This window comes from Cupressus sempervirens, chromosome 9 (assembly GCF_028749045.1).
Source record: "Cupressus sempervirens isolate cs-2001-9-10 chromosome 9, ASM2874904v1, whole genome shotgun sequence".
NCBI classification, from domain to species: Eukaryota; Viridiplantae; Streptophyta; class Pinopsida; order Cupressales; family Cupressaceae; genus Cupressus; species Cupressus sempervirens.
In genome coordinates this window covers 6,230,676-6,252,633 of record NC_143126.1, presented here as the reverse complement: position 1 = coordinate 6,252,633, position 21,958 = coordinate 6,230,676, and positions in this window count along the sequence as shown.

Genomic DNA, 21,958 nt, shown 5'->3' with positions numbered 1-21,958 from the left:
TACCATGACTTGCATCACATTCAACTTTAAATACCTTATTGAAATAACGAAAAGCCAATACGGTAACTCAATAACCTTTTGTTTCAAAGTCTCAAAACTCTTATCAGTTGCATGTGTCCATTTGAAATACTTTTTATCTCCTCTTATTTTCTCAATCATAGCATTACAAATAGAATTGGAATTCCTTATAAACTTCCTATAAAAACTAGCCAAACCATGAAATGATCTGACCTCACCAACATTCTCAGGTGTAGGCAATTCCAAAATTTTATTAACCTTCTTAGGATCCATTCTCAAACCATCAGTTGAAATCACAAATCCCAAATACAGAATCTCCTCTTGCATTAAAGAACACTTTTTCAAGTTAATTATCAACTTCTCCTCTTTCAACCTCTACAATACTTGTCTAACATGCTCAAGATGTTCTTCCTTAGTCTTATTGAATATCAAAATATCATCCAAATAAAAAATCACAAACTTACCCAAAAATCTCTTGAGAACCTCATTCATCAACCTCATGAAATTACTAGGTGCATTATTCAAACCAAAAGGCATTACCAATCATTCATACAAACCATCTTTTGTCTTGAAAGCAGTCTTCCATTCATCACCTTCTCTGATTCTGATATAGTGATAACCACTCTTCAAATCAATCTTGGTAAAATACATTGCTCCACTCAAACAATCCATTATGTCATCCATCCTTGACATAGGAAACCTATATTGCACTATGATCTTCTTAATAGCTTTGGAACCAGTACACATTCTCCATTCTGCATTCTTCTTAAGTGATAATACAATAGGTACAACACATGGACTCAAACTTTCTCTGATCAAACCCTTCTATAACAACTCATGCACTTGTCTATTAAGTTCTTCATTCTCTATAGGTGTCAATCTATATGGTTCTTTATTTGAAAAACTAGCTCCACGAATCAAATCCATACAATGACTTATCCTTCTTACTGGTGGTAAACCATCAAGAACATCTTCTACAACAATATATTTATACTCATTCAAAAAAAATTCAATTTCTATTGGTACTCGACCTCTACCAGTTTCTATTGCTTGGTCATTACTAGCTTTTGTCACTCGGTCATCACTATTTTTGTCACTTGGTTGCTACTGGTACAACTTAGCCTCCTGGGAATTATAGAAAAATAGACTTGATTCTTCTTCACTTCTTTTTCAAATTGCTTTCCATTAACCATACAAATTCTCACAGTAATACAATTAATCTCATATGGACTTTCAATCAAAGACAATAATATTTTCTTTCTCCCATTCACCCAAAGAGTATATTGATTCAATCTTCTATCATGTATAGCATATCTATCATATTGCCAAGGTCTACCTAACAATATATGACAATAATCCATGGGCATAATATCATACAAAACTTTATCAAAATAATGTCCAATTTTGATTTTCACAATACATTGCTCACTTACCAATATCTTATGCTCATCTTTGATCCATGAAACATGATAGGGTTTAGGAATCTTTAGCCTCTACAACTAAAACTTTGTAACCATCTCTTATGATGCAAAATTTATAGAACTTCCACTATCAATGATCACCTTGCAACATTTTTCAGCCATTTTACATCTGGTCTTGAAAACACTTCTCTTTAGACTAGGTTCCTCATCACTTCTCTTATTACATAAGGTTCTTCTCATCATCAGATTTTCTCTAGCCTCAGGTCCACTCGATGAATCCTCACTATCTCCTTGAACCACAACAATTCGGTTACCTTTCCCATTTTTAGAAGATCTATGCCCTTTTTTTCCACATCTGAAACAATTACCATGAAAACCACCTCTATAATAAGAATTACCTCTTCCTTAGTAAGAACTAGTACCTCCTCAATAAGAATCACCACCTTTCCACTCAGTCTTGTCTTTGTCATCATTCTTATATTCAAATTTTTCCTTATCTTGCACAAAATTGTTAGATATGTCACCTTCTCCATAAGATCTACCTCTACCTCTCTGGAATCTTCCACCTCTACCTCTTTTTCATTTTGCATGCTTCTTTGTCAAGATCTCCTTAGCTTTCAAGGCATATTGATATGCTTCCTCCAAACTTTCCAATTTCACCAAACTTATTTCATCTTGAATCCCAAATCTCAATCCATTTATCTACCTTACAATTTTGTCCACATCATCATCCACATGTCCAAATCTAATGTCCAATCTATAGAATTCCTTAGTATACTCCTTCATAGTCATGTCCCTTTGTCTCAAATTTTGCATCTTTCTCAACAAACTAACTTGGTAATCAGTGGGAAGGAACTTATTCTTCACCTTGTTCACCATTTTCAACCAATTCCTGATCTTCTCCTTTTCTCTTCTTTGTCTATCAGTTTGCAAATGCTCCCACCATAGTGAGGCATGACCCTTCAACCAAGTAACTACAATTTTCACCTTCCTATTATCAGGAGAGTTTTCATACTCAAAGAACTTCTCCATATCAGAGATCTAATCCAACATAGCATTGGTGTCCAATTTTCCATCATAAGGAACAACTTCTACAATAAGCTTTGCATGTACCCTAGACAATACTCTCAATAATCTTGCCTGATCTTGATCCTCTTCAAGTTCTAGATTAGGGTTTGGTGTTACTACTTCATCATCAATCATGTCATCAAGATGTTCTCCTCTCCTCTTGTCTATCTCTACATCATCTAGTCTGGCTGCAATTTTTCTTACTATATCCAATATCACATTGTCATCATTTCCTCTATCTTGAACCATCTTTACAATCAAGTTCCTAAAAGATTGTAACCCTTTGTAAGTTTTAGTTCAAATCCTTATATCTACTACCCTACAACAAAATCAACTTATGGTTCTACACGATCCAATCTCCAAAAGGATGAACCTCAAGCTCTGATACCACCTGACGCATGAAGAAAAAAGAATAGCTAGGGCCAAAGGTGCACCCAACTATCCAAACCACCTTGAAAAGTAAATACAATGGAAGAAGACAACAAATAATAACACAAAGGAGAGATAAATAATAATACTTTATTGATTTATCAAGTAAACAACATACATACCTAGCTATAAGGCCTTTTGGGTTACAACCAGATACAAATTATAATTCAATATCCACAACCCAGCTTCAAATTCATACTTTCAGTTACATATACTTGAACTTTCTAGGCCTCTCAGTTCCACCAAAAATTCTACCTCTAACCTAAACCTAAGACCCTTATTTATACTTTCCAAAATGGCTTATAGAAGATTCTAGAACATTACATCAAAGAAAGGTTGACCTCAAAATGGTCAACACTCATCCCTAGACAATATCCTATCATTGAATTAAGGATCTAAATTAAATACAAAAGTTGCCTCCCACTAAGGACCAAAACACAGACAACTCAGTCAAAGAAGGACCAAGATAATACTAGCACTCGGCAATGCTCAACACATACACACACTTAGCACCAATAGGCACTTGACGCCAATAGGAACTTGATACATACTAAGAACTTGGAACCAACTAAGAACTTGACAACAACTAAGAACTCAACACCAATAGGAACTTGGTACCAACCAAGAACTCAACACTAACTAGCAACTCAACGATGCTAGGCACTGCAACTCGACAACAACAAAGGAACAAGAAAACATGTAGGATAGAAATGCAACCTAGGATGCTCCTGCATCAAGTTTTGATCATCCAATCCAATGGATTAGGTGATTCCCCCACTTCAAACTAGATAAAGAGTTATGTATGGAACTATACTCTAAATTTTCTAAACATGCATCAATTCCCAATATTTAAAGTACAAAAGTCCAAATTAGCATATTGTTAGATGCATAAGATAAATTTGAAGTTTGAACTGAGTAGTGTATGGGTCCCAAGTTGAAAAGTTAATAACTATTGATTATTGATATTAGAGGATGAAAGTTTTAATAAGTTGAGTGTGATTTCTAGTATTGACCAAGTTGTGATACGAGATAAATTAAAGGAAGTGTGAAGTGTGTTTGTCAATTTTTGTAGTGAAGGTCAAGACAATTGTCACACACCAACTATATGTACAAAGCATCTATGAGGCCTTAAAATTAAATTTTTGACCCTTATAATGAATTTTTGTTAATCATTTAGAACACCTTGAATTCAATATTTCAAAGAAAAAATTAGAGCGATTTTAGAGCCAAGCTAAGCGATTTGTGTGAAGATCTTACATTGTGTCATCATTAATTGGACTGATTTGAAGATTATGTTATCATCGAGCGAAACAGAGTCAAACATCAAACCCTTAACAAAGAAATGACATCAAGTTAAACTATTGAGAAGGGTGAGGCATCAAAGGTGAGTGATGTATAATTGATTCAAAATGAAGTTGTAGAGCCACCAAAGTTTAAGGCATATCCTAAGATTGCATTGAAGGGTGACATGTCTAGTGCCCTAACATCCATCCCACCTAGGGTTATAATGATCCATGATATAACATCATGCTACACATGCAAGATTGTTAATATAGGTGATTCTATGTTGAGGAATGTTTATGATAGGTTATGCATTAATGGGAAACTCAATGAGGATCAAAAACACATTGTCAAGGCTAGACTCACCCATGCCCTAGATTTCCCTAAAGATTTAAAAGTGGAGTGGATAAATATTTTTCTAAGTCATGTACATGAGATGAAGTTATGGTTTGAGGGTGGATCAATAGAAATCATAAAAAAAATTGTACACAAAGTGACTGGTTATCCTACAACTGGCAAACCAAAGACTATCAGGTGCTAAAACAAAGATGTGATTGAGGCTAATACACTAGCAGTATGGAACAAGCATGGAATGACAATTTCCATTATTGAGGAAGCTAAGGAAAAAAAATTGAGGGTAACAACTCACAAGTTCTACCAATCTAGCTAGCCAGCCAACATTCCTTGTGTTGTAGTTGAAGTTCCTTGGAAGACTATCAAGAAAAGTCATTCATACGACCTAGCCAAGTTGCAACTACAACATCTAGAAGAAAAATTAAAGAGTATCAGGAAGGTGAAGAATACTATGTGTAATTTTTCTTATTTTTTAGTTTGCATATATTTCTATGTGCAAAATTATTTTCCAACCAAAGTAAATGTTACATGGAGCAAGAAGAAGTTAGTCACCCAACAGATTAATCAGTTTATAAGTCAATTAGAAGATGGTTTTGAATCATTTTTGGATGGTTACTATGATTAATTCAAGAAGAAAATAAAAAATAGGACAAGGATTCCCAAGTCATTAGTTGGCAAGTACTATGAAATAATTTTCTTTTTGGTAGATATAGATCATACCCACATCCAAGTTGTTATACCTAGAATTGCATTGCTAAAGCCACTACGTTATGAGATCAACATTGATGAAGCACTTGCAACAATCACAACATTGCTTGATGAACCTATAGATAAAGAAGTTGAACCATTCAACACATATGAAACTATAAAGGTTAAAATCATGATGGAAACAAAGGTTCCTAATCTGAATAGAAAGAGAAAAGGGATGATCAAGAATCTAGAAAGAGTTTTGGGTGAAGGTATCTAGTAGGAGGAACCACTACAAATCAATGAAGGTAAAGGAGAAGATATATCCAATGATGAAGAAGAATAAGGAGATGAAGATGAAATAAATTTTGAAGAATTCAAAGCCAAAGTTAAAGAGGTATTTGTGGTTGAGCCAAAGAAAAATGATTTCAAGCCTACTCCTAAAACATAGAGAATGACAAGATAGAGAACCAACCTAGCTACCACTATAGTTGTAAAGACATAGAGGAAGGGAGTAGTAAAGGTTACAAGACCTAATCAAGGAAGGAGTGAAGCAAAGAGGAAGGATAATCCTCAAGGGGTCGAGCCAACAAAAATAGTGAAGAAGCCAAGGAGAAGGCACATAGTTGCTAAAGAAGATGATGATGAAGAGATGACCAAATTTGAGGATACAAGCTAGTTTAGAGTGGTTGTACACAAGAAGCCCCAAAAAATTGATGAGGTATGTGAAAATATTAGGGGAACTGCAATACTATCAGGATTCTATTTCATTAAGTATGATAAATTGAACAATGAATATAAAAACAAAGTGGAACAAACAATGTTAGATATGGTGACAAACTTTAAGTATACACCATAATAGATAGGGAACATGATACCCAATGAACTCTATGGTAGAGTATATGGAAAATAGGAATATGAACTAACAACTGAGAGGCATATTAGAGAGGGCACACTTGCCCAAGTCATGTTTGAGTTGAACAAGAAACAAATTGTAAAATCCATGAAAGAATTCAATAATATATTTGTACCTAAGAGGAGGGCTTTCCTAATTTTGAAGAACAAAATTAAACCTATTGTAGAGGGGGGAAATGATTTAGAAGAAAATATATGGACTAGTTCCTGATGATGAACAGAAGGCAGAAGCAGAAAAAGATGAACATAAACATATGGAGTTAGATACCACTAAAGATATCTAAGATGGGACAGATAGTCTTGTTGATACATTATATAATTTGGTGCAAATGAGTGAAGGGTAGATAGAAGCAATAGTCATTGATGATGAACTAGAAAAGAACCCTGATAAAATTATGTTAAGTGAAGAGAATGTAACAGTTGAGCCGAGGAAGCAAAGTGAAGACCCTATACAGACTGAGTCAATACCAATGCCAGCTCATGAGGATTTGATGAACCCCAATCCTCTGATCGTACAATTCAAAGACTAGCCAAAGATCTATGCACAAGAGTCCACACAACATGTAGAAACTACACCTATTATTCCTATTATTAACATTTTCATAGTAACTCAAGAACAAGGACAAGGAGATATAAGTGAGAGTCAGGTCGAGCAACATGATGTGTTGGCTAATGCAGAGAAAAAAATTCAAGTGCAAGAACATCATAATACTACCAATGAGGGAAATGCAAATGAGAATATTGAGGAGGAGAAGCATGGAGAAAGCTAGAATGATCAAGTGGATCAATCCACTACAGGTGAGAGACCAATAACCTCGGGTTGAGGGAGAAAAGGAGGTTGTTCAACCAAGTTCTACAAGGAAACTCACTACAAATGTTGAGAAGGAAAAGGAGAATGCACTTGAATAATAGGTGACTACTACTATTGAGATTCAAACAAAAATTATGGAGCATACTCAAACTAAGGAGACACCTAGACTGAGCATTAGTATATAGACTAAAGGTCTATAGATGACTATGGCAAGCTCTAGCACCCCAGACTCAGAGGGGAAGAGGATAAAGAAAAATAAAATAAAATCTCTAGTGGGAATTAAAGATAAGAATGTTACCTTACATGAAGTGATTGAGATCCCTAATTCAGATACAAATTTTTTGACTCTTGATCAATTGAAAACATTGAGTGAGCTATTTGCAAGGAAAACCAAACAAGAGGAAATGAAGAGAGAACACCAATAGAAGCAAGTATTGCATGAGATCAAAGATATATTCCTTGAAACTATTGATGTTGAGAACCTAAATGAATAGGCCCCAATAATTGAATAGTTGGTTCAGATTGTGGAAAATTTAAATCACCTAACATTGATACAAGAGAAAAGCTTATATAGAGGTCAGTTAAAAAAATTGAGAATGAGTGATGGAGAAAGATGCAACAAAGATTGCAGTGAAGTAGGTTGAACTTTCTACCCTTGTAAATGATTTTGAGAAAATTGTTCATAATGTAAATAAATTATTTATGAAGTTATGTTACATTCCATTATTTACAAAAGAAATAAGAGATCAGATGGATAAGATTGATGTTGATTTGTAGTAGAGTGGAGATACACTGACCTTGGATGCAAGTTCAAGATCAATACATTTTTCAAAGTTGAGATTCTTGTAGGATAAGAAATCTGGGTTGTTATAGGAAGAGAGCAAGATAAGGGTCGAGATCATATTCATTCAATATTTTCTAAAACCTCATTTGGAGGTCATGTAAAGACATTTACAGAAGGCCATGGATTTGATTTAGAGTAATCAAAATTTATCCATTATAGACAATATGGTGGATTTAACAACAAGGATAGAGATTGAATGTCACATTCTTGAGACACTCGAGAAAAATTGGGATACTACAATTTTGAATTTTTGAAGTTTTGTTATGAACATTTTTTATAATGATAAGTGTGTAACTAATGCCAAAGGGGGAGATTGTTGACCCTAAAGGCAATCATAGTATTAATAGTTAGTAATTGAAAAATACTTAGACATTAACTAGCCAATTTTGGTTGGTCATCACTATGACCAAGTCATCATATAGGCCAAGCTATTAAGTGGAAAAGTGAGCAAATTTCAGTTGGTGCCAAGGCAAATATAGTTGTCAAGCACACACAAGCATTGTCGAGAAATTCAGGAGCCAATAATTGCCAAGCAATCCAAAAGGTAAAATCAGTTATAGATGAGTCAAGTTTATACCGATGGATAACATGTTAGAACAAGCAGAGCTAAGTGCTACAAGATATATGAGCCAAGTAACACAATTTGATGTACTTAGAATTTTTCTAGATTCAATTGTGTTACTATTTTTTGCATCAACATTTTGAATCACACTATGTGATCCATCATCAAGATGAAGAAAGATAGAGAAAATGAATGAGTTTGAGTTTGGAGTGGCACAAACTCATAGGTAAACCATTTTGTCAAGTTAGAAGCATTTTTATATGATCGATTCAATGATAGAGGTAATTATGCCTGTAATTGTGGATCATTAATCCCTATGTTATGTGTTTAGCCAATCAGAAAAATGGAAAGGTCAAATGAAAAAAGAAATGAATTTTGATAATTGATCAGATATAGAAGCTTCATCATATGGCTATTTAAGAAGGGTGTAAGACCTAATTTTGTGTTGTTGAAGTTGTAAGAGAGAGGATTGCGTAGTTGAAGGTAATTCAAAGGTTGAAAGACTAAGGTGACCGATCAGTGCAAAGAGGAGATAAAGTATATCAGCCACATTGAGGTGATTGTGTATTGGAAAGAGAATATTTGTCATCAATAATCAATTGTAGACTAAAGGATCGTGGTACTAATTTCATTCTAGCTAGTGCATCATGTGAATCTCTTAATGAAGTGGTCCTAACATGTCTATTACAAATCTCCCAATAGCGTACTCACTTCATTGTGATGTAAAAATTCTTTAATCAAGGTAGACTTAAAATAATTTTTTAATCTCTTAATAGGAAAAACCCCTCACATGGTAGATCATCAAAAGTGATCAAACTTTGTAGCCCTAATAGACACACTTTATTGTTGTAGTAGTGCAGATTTTGTGGGTGTCATCCCCACCACAATTTTACCTTCACTTTGGAGGGTTTCTACCTTACCATATCTGGTGTCATGTGTTGATCAATTTCTTATATGTATTATTCATGTTATCGGATACTAGATCTGATATTACATGTTGATATATGATGCTGCATGTTAAGGTTTAAGGTTAAGGAAGAGATGTATGTGGTGAATTAAGTATAAAAGTGATTCATGTTTGAAGTGGTGAAATTTTTATAGATCTTGATTTACCCACAGTGCCCCCCCCCCGACTTAGCATCTTAATTTTCCTATTTGATTTCCAATAGCTACTCTTGAATCAAACTTTTAGGTAAACTAAATATTTTCTTTACAACTTGTTGATCCCCAACTATTTCTCCATAAGATCTAATTTGATATACTATTCTCATTGCATGAGTGAAGAAGGAACCTATTGAATCTAAATCTTTTATTTGTAAATTTTTAAAATCTCTTCTAAGATTTTGTAATTTTGCAGTTTTTCCCTTACTTGTGCTTGGTATATTGATTGCAAATTGTCTCATGCCTTTTTTTTAAATATTTTAGCAGTAGCTACCTTTAGAAATATTAAATCCTCCATTGCTTGCTAAATATAAAACAATTTCTTAGCATCCTTTTTCTTAGTTTCTTTCAAAAAATCATTTTCAACTTGTGAAGGAGCTTGATATTTATGTTGTTATGTTGGTTCAAGGAAATGATTTTCAACTAAATCCCAAATATCCTAAGAATAAAAAAATGGTTTTGATTTTGATGCTCCAATAATCTTATATTTTTTTATTAAAAGTTGGAATTTGAGGTTGTGAAATACTTCCACTGGTTCCTACCTTGATTTTCAAAGTAAAATTTTCTCTCTTTTAACAACTACAAATCATTTCTCTCTTTCTACACATAGAAGCGAAACTTCACGCTTTATAGTTAGAAACCAAACCATCCAACCATCTCTAAACAACAACCATTGACTTCCCTAATGCCACTTGGTCTCTTCTTGTAGTAGCTATGATCTCCTTCTCAGATATTCTATTGAATTTGTTGCAATTGATGACACAACTTCAAAGGATTTTTTTAGCCTAGCTTTGATTTGCCTCTCATCTTGTTACCTTGATGTTTTATCATACCCATAAAGTTAAATGAAGGTTAATATAGAAATGAGAGTTTTTAAAATGCTAAAATCTTCTCTCTCCCCAAACTAAAACCTTCTCTCTCCATCAACTCAAACTTTTCTCTCTCTATGAGCTCCAACTTCTCTTAATGTAATTAGATTTCCACAATCCATGATTTATAATGCTAAGTTTCTGGACTAGATTGTGTAGAGATTTTTCATCAACGTTTCGAATCACACTCCATGATCCATCATCAGGAAGAGAGAGCAAGAGGTGTCAAACAATGTGATGATGGATCACGGAGTGTGATTTGAAATGTTGATGAAAAATCTCTACACAATCTATTCCAGAAACTTAGCATTATAATCCAACTTTTCTCTCTGCGCCAACCTTAACCTTTAGAAAGAAGTTGGAGTTAACAAGTTGGCCTTTCTCACTCTCTCTCCTTAAACCTTAAAATTTTAGAAAGTTATGGTTGAGAAGTTTGAGTTGGGATTTGAATTTTATCCAAAATGTGTGCCCCAATCCTAACCCAAACTTTTGAAGCCAAACGCCAACTATGAATAGCTACTATATGGAGTTTATGTAAAGATGAAGGAAGTGGCAAGAATAAAGATCAGAAAATCTTCATTAGGCTAGATCTCTTCTTCAATGTACATCTTCTCTTCCTTTGCTAGAGTATTGAAGTCAAATAAATCAATGCCAAGCAATGAAAAATAAATAATGCACACAGGCAGATGGAGCGCTACTCGCCACATTAATGGGATAATTTTGTTAATGGCAAGAGTCTCATGTGGACTTGCAATATTTAGTATGGATTGTGCAGGAAATTAGAGTAATGTGCTTGACATGTCACATGTTGAGAATTGTGTCTCAACCTTGCAAACATTTTCCAAAAAACTCTCAAAAATTTAGAAAATTCTAGAATTTGTTTGTGGTAGTTTTCCACATGTTTATGAGTTGGAAAAAGGTGTATGAGTTGTTAAAAATGTGTCTAGTCTCTAGAACAATGTAGAAAGGCTATTTTTAGAGTGTAAACAACTCATTATATGACTTTTATGGGGGTCTAAACTAGAGGACAAAATTATGAATGAAAATGCTATTCTTGAAGTTACAAATTACAAGTGGGTAACATGTGGCATGGTTGTTTTGCCCATGGTTTTGGCCCATGATTTTGTAAAACCAAAAATGGTTTCCAAGTGGAAAATAACTATAAAAGGAGGGCTTGGGGATGTGTTTGAATCATCGAGTTTAGTTTACAAGACTAGTTCTAGAAGGAGTCTCTCTAAGTCCAAGTCTGAGTTTGAGTTGTGGTGATGCGCTTCTATAAGAACTTGCATTGCAAGTGTATTATAATCTTCTTGATTTGAGAATACATTGTGAAAGTTTTGGAGGGTAGGGTTTTTCTCTCAGAAGAGTTTCCCCATGATAGTCATTGTGTTATGAGTTCATTGTTATTTTGATTATGTTATTATGCATTTCTTGAGATCTCTACAATAGTTAGTTGAATTTGCATGATCGTCCTCTCAAAGATTAGTGTAGGAAGTGATTCCATGCACCTTAGCTTTCTTACAAGTGGTATTAGAGCTTGGCCATTTTTGGTTCTATTTGTTGGGTACAGGGTTTTTTGAGCTAATCAAGGTTTGAACGAGAGTTTGTCCAAAGGTTTTTAATTCCATGTTGCAAGATTGCAAAGATGGCAAGAACATTAGGGAGGATTGATGTAGAGAAGTTTTTTGGCAAAAACTTTGAGATGTGGAATCTAAAGATGGAAGATCTATTGATTGATTGGGATCATGGGATGCAGTTGATGAAAAGAAGCTGAGGCCCACAAATCCAAATTCAACCGCAGAGTATGATTGAGAGACAGAAAAGCTAAAAGTCTCATCAGATTGTGTTTTGTAGACTCTATACTAATTAATGTCCATGAAGAACCTAACAAAAAGAAGTCTTGGAAGAAGCTAAGTGATATCTATCAAGTGAAATCACTTGTGAACAAGATTTTCTTGAGGAAGAAGTTGTATTCCTTGAGAATGGAAGAAGGTGGATATATTTTTGAGCATCTTGAAAGCTTTAATATGTTGGTGACTCAATTGACCTCAGTTGGGGTGTGGATGGATGAAGAAGAAAGGTATCAAATATTTTTATGTTCATTTCTAGACTCATGGGACACCCTTTTCATGGCCATAGGGAGCACTTCAAGTATCTTGAAGATGGAGGACGTTGTTGGCTCTCTACTTTCTAAAGAGATGAGAAGGAAGGTCTCTCTGAATGCCAAAGAGGCTTTGAGTTTTTGAGGAAGACCAAAGGAAAGAGGTAAGAATGAGAAACAACATGGACATTCTAAGTCCAAGAATAAGGGGAGATCAAAATCTCATGACAAGTCCAAGGCGATCTGTTGGAATTATGGCAAACCTGGACACTTGCAAAAGGATTGTAAAGAGTAAAAGAAAAAGAAGAAGAAGCAAGATTTTGATTCTGAGACCAAGAAGGAAGATGGAGATGTTTTTAGTGTAGCCTTGGCCACTCATGCAAGTGAAAATTCATGGTTGATAGGCTTAGGTGCATCTTTTCACATGACTCCTAATAGAAATTGGTTTAGTAAATATGAAAAGTTTGATGGTGGTAAGGTGTATTTGGGTTGATAACTCAGTTCTTGATATTGTTGGTCATGGAAGTATTTGTGTGAAATTTTCTAATGGTAGAATTAGAATATTTGATGGTGTCTTGCATATCCTAGGACTAGCGAGGAATTTGTTATCTGTTAGTAAACTAATAGATGCAGGTGTGCATGTATAGTTTTTTGAAACAGGTGTGAAAATGGTGAGAGTTGCTATGGTAATAGCAAGAGGAAGTAGATTGGGTACATTGTACTAGCTTGATGCATGCATGGTTAAGTGTAATAGTATTTTTGATAAGACTATGAAGAGGACTAATTTGTTGGAGAAGGAGGGTTTCTCTTTCAATAGATGGTCATGGTTTCTAGGTACCCAAGGGTGCTCTATCTACTGAATCAAAGTTACTTGCAGAGAAGACTATGTTATGACATCGGAGAATTGACCACATAGGTGAGAAAGTTCTATGAACCTTAAAGAAAAAAAACCTTGTTGATGAGTTGAATGACTGCAATCTTGAGTTTGATTTTTGTGAGCATTGTATCTATGGTAAACAAAACCGCATTCAATTTTACTCAAGTTCTCATAAGTCCTAATGTATTTTGGATCTAATCCATTCAGATGTCTTTGGTCCAGTTGATGTTCCTTCTATTAGTAGATCGGTTTATTATGTTTCTTTCATTGACAATTTCAATAAAATAACATGGGTTTATTTTCTTAGAAGTAAAGCTAAAGTTTTCAGTCATTTCAAAGAATTTAAAGCAATCGTTGAGTTACAAACTGGAAAGAAGATAAAGCATTTGAGAACTCATAATGGCATTGAATATTGCTCAAATTATTTTGACACATTTTGTAAATATTGTGGTATTAAAAGAGAGAAGACAACTCTGTATTCTCTACAACATAATGGAGTTGTAGAAAGAATGAACAAGACCTTGATGGAGAAGGCTAGGAGTATGCTGAGTGGAGCTAGACTAGAAAAAAAAATTTGGGCTGAAGCTATAGCCATTGTCTGCTACTTGATAAACAGGTCTCCTACATCAGCTCTTGTTGATAAGACACCAATGGATGCATGGTTGAGCCACAAGCCTTCAACTAGACATTTGAGAGTTTTTGGTTGTGAGGCATATGCTCATGTGCCAAAGGAGAAGTGAACAAAATTAGACAACAAAGTTTTCAAATGTATCTTCATCAAATACATTTATGGTGTGAAAGGATACAAGATCTGGGATCCTATTGCACAAAAGATATTTTACTCCAAAAGTGTTATTTTTAGAGAAACCGAGCCTTCTTCTGTTATAGTGCAGCCAAAACAAATAAAAGAAAAGAAAGATGTGATTTAACTTCTTGCTACACTTGAGAAGGTTGAATCAAGGTCATTAGAAAGAGAAGTTGTTGAAGAAACCTCTACGATTTCTAAATCATCAGAGGAAGAGGGAGAACCTAATCATGAACCTAAACCTAAACTAGATCTTGTTCAAAGGTCTAATAGACAGAGAAAAGCACCACAAAGGTATGGATATTCTCCTGATGATTGGAGCTATATATTTTCTTTGAATGCTAATATTGATGAACCAAAATCTGTAGAAGAGGCTCTTAGTATGAATGATTCAAAGTCCTGGAAGATAGCCATAGAAGAAGAGATGGCAGCTCTTAAGCCTGTTGGTTGTAAATGGGTGCTCAAAAAGCATATGGGTTCAGATAGAAGCATTGAGAAGTATAAAGCATGATTGGTTGCAAAAGGTTACTCCCAAGTTGCAAGAATTAGATGGTGAAATTTTTTTCTCCTATAGCAAAAATGACATATATTCGGTTTTTACTTTCTATTACAGCAACTTATGATCTAGAAGCTAAGCAAATGGATTTGAAGACAGTTTCCCTTCATGGAGATTTAGATGAAGACATTTATATGACACAACTAGAGCACTTTGTGGTGAAAGGTAAAAGTCATTTGGTCTATAAATTGAAGAAATCCTTGTATGGTCTAAAACAAAATCCTAGGATGTGGTACTAGAAGTTTGATACACATGAATTGAGTTTAGGATTTGTGCAATCCAAATCTGATCACTATATATACTACAAGTCTGATGGTGATTATTTTCTAGTTATTGCCTTATATGTTGATGGCATGTTGTTTATTAGCAAAGGAAAAGGTTTGATTGTAGAATTAAAATCTCAGCTCTCAACAAAGTTTGAAATGAAAGATCTTGGTACAACAAGGTACATTTTGGGAATGGAGATTATAAGAGATAGAAAAAATAGAAAGCTTTGGCTAGGATAAAGTAAGTATGTTGGTACTATTCTAAGAAGATTCAATATGCAGGATTCTACACCATTGAGTGTTCCTATTGCTATGGGAAAAAAGCTTTCTAGCTCATAGTGTCCTTCATCCCCATTGGAGATGGAAGAGATGAGTCTAGTACTGTATCAGAGTGCTATTGGAAGTTTGATGTATGCTATGATCTGTACAAGACCAAACATTGCCTAAGCAGTGGGATTACTTTCCTATTACACATCTAACCTAGGAAGAGCACATTAGGATGTAGTAAAAAGAGTTTTCAGATATTTGCAGGGTACCTTAGAGTACTCTATATGTTTTCATGGAACAAGATATAAGCATTCCTTGGATATTCAAGGCTATGTGGATTCAGATTGGGTTGGCGATGTTGATAGAAGAAGATCTACCAATGCATATGTCTTTATATTATTCGGTGGTGCAATTAGTTGGATGAGAAAGTAACAAGTTGTGGTCACTTTGCCCACTATAGAGGAAAAGTATATGGCAGCTACTCATGCCTACAAGGAATCCATCTAGCTTAAGAGATTGTATTCAAATATAGAGTTCAAACAGGGTGCAGTGACAATTTCATGCCAGAACCAAACTCATTGATGTACAATATCATTTTGTGAGAGATATGTTCAAGGACGGCGAGGTGAAGTTGGAAAAGGTGGAGACTTTGGTGAATGTTGTTGATGCATTAACTAAGCTCGTGAGTACAGAGAAGTTCATAAGGTGTTTTGAGTCTATGGGCCTCTCGGCCCCTAGAAATTAAGTCCATGACACTGTGGATCCCTAACTCTTGCAAGGTGTTTGACAAGTGGGAGAATGTTGAGAATTGTGTCTCAACCTTGCAAGCTTTTTCTAGAAAACTGTAGAAAATTTTAGCCGAAAAACTCTAGAAAATTTAGAAAAATCTAGAATTTGTTTGTGGTAGTTTTCCACATGTTTATGAGTTGGAAAAAGGTGTATGAGTTGTTAAAAATGTGTCTAGTCTAGATAGAACAATGTAGAAGGGCTATGTTTAAAGTGTAAACAACTCATTATGACTTTTATGGGGGTCTAAACTAGAGGAAAAAATTATGGACAAAAATGTTATTCTTGGAGTTACAAATCACAAGTGGGTAACATGTGGCATGGTTATTTTGCCCATGGTTTTGGCCCATGGTTTTGTAAAACCACAAATGGTTTCCAAGTGGAAAATCACTATAAAAGGAGGGTTTGGGGAGGAGTTTGAATCATCAAGTTTAGTTTGCAAGATTAGTGTTAGGAGTCTCTCCAAGTCCAAGTCTGAGTTCGAGTTGTGGTGATGTGCTCTTGTAAGAACTTGCATTGCAAGTGTATTGTAATCTTCTTAATTTGAGAATACATTGTGTGGGTTTTGGAGGGTGGGGTTTTTCTCTCGGAAGGATTTCCCCATGGTAATCATTGTGTTATGATTTCATTGTTATTTTGATTATGTTATTATGCATTTCTTGAGATCTCTGCAATAGTTATTTGAATTTTCATGATCATCCTCTCAAAGATTAGTATAGGAAGTATTTCCATGCACCTTAGCTTCCTTACAAGACAATACACCTAAAATGTCAATGTTGTGCACAGGGAAAAGTCACTTTGAAGGCTTGTGAATGGTTAGTGTCTAGTATAACAGCTTTAATAATCTCCATTCAAATGCAACAATTGAGTATGAAATCTATTTCAATGCACACAGCTAAATAGCTATGTGCATGCAATGCAGGCATTAGCTCATGTACCAAAACAATGCTATAAACTATTCGATAGAATACCTCCTAGTAAGTTTTCCATGTTCCCAATTGAGTTATGTTGGTGAATACCATATGTGATATGTGAAGTCATGATCATGGAGTAGAAAATCACTACTAGGAGAGTCAAATGAATGCTTGAAGCCATGGTGAAAAGGAAATACGACAATAGAGGTCAATTCTTGACACCCCCCCCCCCCCCCACCCAATCTAGGATACCCTACATGCCCATGAAATGGACTGACTTAACCTATGATAGCAGAAGGAACATGATTTATTGGTGAGTATAAACAACTGATCAATCTCATTGTGGATATGAATATAAAATTTGAGTAAGCACGCAACCTATTTGACTGAATACCATTAAAGAGTTGTCATCTCAAGGGATAGAGATGGATGATACTATTATGTTCTGCAGCCCATCAACTATCATCTCATGGAGCTCAATGCCTACGTAAACATGCATACAAAATGTGGAATCTTCATATGAACCCAATTGTTCAAAAAAGTGATATATTCATGTCATGAATCTACAATGAATGGGCTCGGCTTGACTTGCAGTTACATGTTTGACAAAATGAGTATGGTGGAGTTTGAATGAGCACTCATCAAGCATCCATCATATCTTTACTATCCTGCACTTTCTCATCCTGATGATGAATCATTTAGTGTGATCCTAAATGTTGATGATAAAAAACACACACAATTGAATCCAGAAAACAACTTATTTTACAAATGGATTGTGGAAATCTACTATTGTTAAAAGTTTGGCATATCAAAGATATTCAGACAATGTTGACTTAAAATGAAATGGGCATCATTGTGAAGTCGAGCTTGATGGAATACATCACTTGAAGAGTATGAATGTGTCAAGCAGAGGAGGCTATAGATATAGAAAGAATGAGATCGAATCTATCAACCTCTCGAGCTCGCAATATCTTAGTATGGGAAGTGTGTGATCTACACATAGAAGGTCCATATAATCTTGTAATTTTTCGATCAATATATATGAAAGAGATGGTAGAACTCAAGTTCCCTTCATATAAATTTAGTTAAGCCAAAATGACTTATAAATTCATGAACAATGCATGTAATAGGGGACTTTTTGGATTTGGAAATAAGGGGACACTTATGTTGAAAATTGATAGCAAAGCAATTTTTGGAAAGTGCAATTCTTGCTCTTGTAATTAACAAATTTTCTTATGTTCTTGGTGCAAAGAAATAAAAGGAAGTTCATTTTGAGTTCTCTTTTCTACAAAGTCTGAACCGTTTGGGAGTTGATTCTTGTTGTAATTATTGTTTTCATAGTATGGTGTAAATGTTAGTAAACTATCAAATCATCAGTGATCTGATTCCAGCCTTCAAGCATAGTTCTTGATTGTTCTTATTAGTAATTTACATCAATTTAGGGAAACTTTGAAGTCATGTGGTGCATTTTTCATCGATAGCTTTCTTTCAATCTTTTAAGTTGGAATACATCTTTATTTGAAAATAAAAAATTTACATCTTATGAGGGAGATGCCCCTCTAAATGCACAAGAAGGTTGTATACCAAGGGCCTATCCAACTATTGGAGAAATTGATTTGCCACACATTCTATTGGGCCAAATCACGTATTTTCTAAGTAATAAATTTGTTTACCAACACATCCACAATGATTTTTGTTCTTGGACATATTAAAAACCCAACAATATCATGATCTATTTACTCTGATACCAATTTGATGGAATAGAGTGCAACAAATATAAAATCATGCAACAAAAAACAAGTAAGCATACACAAGAACAAACATAGATTTATCAATGTCTTCTTTTTAAATAGAGTTGCCAAAACTCTTCAACATTCTTACAAAATAGATATATTTCCTTCATTCAAAATAGGGTTTTCTTTACATTCACAAAACTTGACTTTTTCTATGAAGAAGTTTCTAGAAAATCATAGAGAAAGTCACAAAACCTATCCTAGAAGAAAGGAAATAAATGCAGTGGTTGAAGTAGTTGGACTAAATGCAATAAATGATATGGAAGATTATATTGTCTCGTTAGAGTTGTGTGCCAGCCAACACACACTATTATCAATCATTATTTTTAACAAGTGATACATATTCAAGCTACATCATATCTTTTTTCCCATGTTTTCTTTTCAATCAAGAATTAAAATTTGTATAAATTAACAATAATTGTATAGTTTAATCCACATTAATATATTTTTGTACAATTAAATTTCATTAATATTTTTAAAAAATCTATGATTAATCATAAATACTATCCTAATACATAACATGATCTTAATACTAACTATTTAAACTACTCAGCAAGCATAAACAAATAGTCATCCATATTACAAGGAAAAAGGATAAAAGAAAAGCTATCTTTAATTAAGAGTACCTTGATATCATCATCATCATCCATTGAAGTATATGAACAATATAAATAAGAGTATTAATATCATCATCTACCATTGAAAACATTAAGCTAGACCATTCAAATTATAATAGGTAGACAGAGGACATGGAATGATATCTAGTGAATCCATTGGAATGCAAGTAACAACTATGTCAAACTACTTTAGATTCTATCAAGTATTGCAGCTCATAATTTTAAGTCTTTAATAGAGAGAGAAGTAGACACAAGTGGATTACAATTTCCCAAAATGGCCCCTTCAGTGGAGCAAGCATTTAGACAATCCTCATCATGCAAGCATTGTTCAAACGTTCTGCTCGGTCTTGTACACAACTCATCGATGGACACTAAATAATTCAAACAAATAATTACAAAGTGTAGTAAATATAATAAGAAAATTGCTATAAAACATTCAACGATAGACAAACACTTTAATTTCCTTTTTAGGTCAACCAAATTAAGATTGACTTAAAAGAGTAAAGGATATTACCCGAAGCCAAAGCAAAAGAGGTTGCAAGCAATACCAATGCCATCAATACATACACAATCTTCCCCATATTCTCTGCTATGAAAGATTTCCAAACGTGATTTTTTGTGTGGAGCAAAACTACCATTCACTAAATAAAGAAGATATAAATATAATCGATAAGTAGAGGCATTTTTCATAATTAAATTATAATATTGTTTTAGATATAATTTGAGAGAGTCTGAATCTATAATAATAATTTCAACAGTAAAAAATGTTTACAAGAAATGAAATCCAATAATAAAAACTAAAGTAATAGTAAAAATAAACAAATCGGCAACAAAAACTTAAACCGGTGAAAACCAGCACCAACAAGAAGCACCCAAACATCAATGCCCAACCTCCACTGTCCAAGACCCAAACAAAAATGGGCGTGGCTATGCTCCCTGCAAATTGCACCATTGACTAAATTTCTAAAAAATGAAAATACAATAATTTTTTTTGAAATTTTCAACATTTGATCTTCATGATCTGTATATTTTGTGATAAAAAACAACAGAAATTTTCAAAAAAATTCGCTGTATTTTCATGAATCTGAAAAAGAATCATGTTTGACTTTTTTGCCTTTGGTGCATTTTGTCTGAAGATTAGCCAACGCCAACAACAATAGGAACCAGGACTGCTGCTTGCTCAATTCTTTGAGCTAAATTGTGATATTGCTATTAGGATTCGATTGAGTAGTTTTTTAATTCAAACTCATTGACCCATGTTTCATGAGTAGTAGCTCACACAAACCCGTCTTTCATATGGAACACTTAACACACGTTGCATCTAGGTGATGCTCATGGAAGTAAGGTGACTTTCTGTGAGGTTACCTATCTTGGTACTACTTTAGCTCAAGTATGCTTAACTACATAGTTTTCTCTATAGTTGAATCCAATTTTCTTGCAACTCCATTTGTAAAACCTTCAACAAGTATTATACCTTATGAACCATCAAGTAGAAATCCCTTATGCCCATCAATTAATAAATAGAAAAACAATTTGATTCTAAAAACTTAGAAATAAATGATATTATTATATCCTCCTCCTATGATTGACAATTATGATGTGAACAAAGAAAACGACACCTGTTAATTTACAAAAATAGAATTTGTATAAACAGGAACTAAACCTATTACCTAAACGAAAAGGACAACGATCAATCAAAAACATTTATGCTCTTGACCAAGCCAAATCTATGTGATTGCAGACATCCTCGAGATCATATTTATAACTGAAGCACAATATTGGTATCTCCAATATTGTCAACAAAGTTTCTTTGTCCTTAACGCTTAATCTAAATTTCATTGGTGGTCATATTTGTTGGAATATTTAATGCAATGTTGACATTTGCCCCTAGAGCCAAACGCTCACCTACCCCCCTAACGTCTAAAACAAACAAAAAAATTAATACAGGTAGGTGAGGTTTTCAAATTCTAAAAAGAGGGGGAAAATGGAATGTGACAAAAAGGAATGTTTATTCATTCATTCATTCATTCAAATTATTTAGAGTTTCAGTTCAGCAGAGCAGAGAAAAGGAAGAAGAAGAAACTGGTTAGCAGATCCACTTGTTGCAGAGACAGAAGGAAGTATGTTCAATGTCTCCAGTTGCACGTGACTCCTCTATTCATTCTGTAAGTTTGTCATTGTTAGATTCGTCCTGTTGAAGCAGTGATTGCTCCAGGCACCATTGTATGCAGCCATTAGAGCTGCAAGTTTAAAAGTTTATTGAAGTTTGAAGTATTATCAATTTAGGGTTATTTTAGGGTTTTTTGGTTGAAGCTGAATGCTCCCAAATTTTGTAATGGTTTAATGAAAGATTGAATAGAAAGAAAGCAAGCATACTTGAATCTATCTTCCTCTTCTATTCATTGCACTTGACAAGTTTGTTTGAAAGGTTAAAGCTTTAGCTTTCTAGTTTTAATGGTGAAAGCATTCGCGTTGATTTTCTCTAAGTTATAATATTTCAGTTGAAACAGAACACTCGGCACCTACTGCATTTGTATGTGCCGATCTCTTCTTGTA